The sequence below is a fragment of the Arachis stenosperma genome, chromosome 7, assembly GCF_014773155.1.
Source record: "Arachis stenosperma cultivar V10309 chromosome 7, arast.V10309.gnm1.PFL2, whole genome shotgun sequence".
NCBI lineage: Eukaryota > Viridiplantae > Streptophyta > Magnoliopsida > Fabales > Fabaceae > Arachis > Arachis stenosperma.
The window spans coordinates 28,951,251-28,952,706 of NC_080383.1; the positions used below are offsets into that span (position 1 = coordinate 28,951,251).

Consider the following 1,456-nt stretch of genomic DNA (forward strand, 5'->3'; position numbering starts at 1 on the left):
TCTATACTGTGACATAGAGGATTCCACATTTTCTTTTTCTCTACTCTTTCATATGAGCAGGAGCAGAGACAAAGGCATTTTTGTTGAAGCTGATCCTGAACCTGAAAGGACCTTGAAGAGAAAGCTAAGAGAAGTCAAAGCACAACTCTCTTTAGAGGACCTGACCGAATTCTTCAAAGAAGAAGAACCCATGGCAGCCGAAAACAACAACAATGCCAACAATGCAAGGAAGGTGCTGGGTGACTTCACTGCACCTACTCCTGATTTCTATGGGAGAAGCATCTCTATCCCTGCCATTGGAGCAAACAACTTTGAGCTTAAGCCTCAATTAGTTTCTCTAATGCAACAGAATTGCAAGTTCCATGGACTTCCAATGGAAGATCCTCATCAGTTTTTAGCTAAATTCTTGCAAATCTGTGACACAGTCAAGACTAATGGGGTTAACCCTGAGGTCTATAGACTGATGCTATTCCCTTTTGCTGTAAGAGACAGAGCTAGAATATGGTTGGATTCTCAACCTAAAGAAAGCCTGGACTCTTGGGAAAAGCTAGTCAATGCCTTCTTGGCAAAGTTCTTTCCACCACAAAGATGGAGTAAGCTTAGAGTGGAAGTCCAAACCTTCAGACAGAAGGATGGAGAATCCCTCTATGAAGCTTGGGAAAGATACAAACAATTAATCAGAAAATGTCCCTCGGACATGCTTTCTGAATGGAGCATCATAGGTATTTTCTATGATGGTCTCTCTGAACTATCCAAGATGTCCTTGGATAGCTCTGCTGGAGGATCTCTTCATCTGAAAAAGACGCCTGCAGAAGCTCAAGAATTGATTGAAATGGTTGCAAATAACCAATTCATGTACACTTCTGAAAGGAATCCTGTGAACAATGGGACTAGTCAGAAGAAAGGAGTTCTTGAGATTGACACTCTGAATGCCATATTGGCTCAGAACAAGATATTGACTCAACAAGTCAATTTGATTTCTCAAAGTCTGTCTGGAATGCAAAATGCACCAAACAGTACTAAGGATGCTTCATCTGAGGAAGAAGCTTATGATCCTGAGAACCCTTCCATGGAAGAGGTGAATTACCTAGGAGAACCCTATGGAAATACCTACAATTCTTCATGGAGAAATCACCCAAATTTCTCATGGAAGAATCAAGAGAGACCTCAACAAGGTTTCAATAACAATGGTGGAAGAAACAGGTTTAACAATGGCAAGCCTTTTCCATCATCTTCTCAGCAACAGACAGAGAGCTCTAAGCAGAATAATTCTGACTTAGCAACCATGGTCTCTGATCTGATCAAAACCACTCAAAGTTTCATGACTGAAACTAGATCTTCCATTAGGAATTTGGAAGGACAAGTGGGTCAGCTGAGCAAGAAAATCACTGAACTTCCTCCAAGCACTCTCCCAAGTAACACTGAAGAAAATCCAAAAGGAGAGTGCAAAGCCATA

General features: G+C 41.3%; 1 non-coding gene across 1 annotated transcript; it reads right to left on the reverse strand.

The window, feature by feature from the left end:
- Positions 1-595: 595 nt before the first annotated feature.
- On the reverse strand, positions 596-703 carry LOC130942625 (small nucleolar RNA R71). Its single transcript, XR_009071191.1, has one exon. It is a non-coding gene; the product is annotated as a small nucleolar RNA R71 (small nucleolar RNA).
- Between the last annotated feature and the right edge of the window lie 753 nt (positions 704-1,456).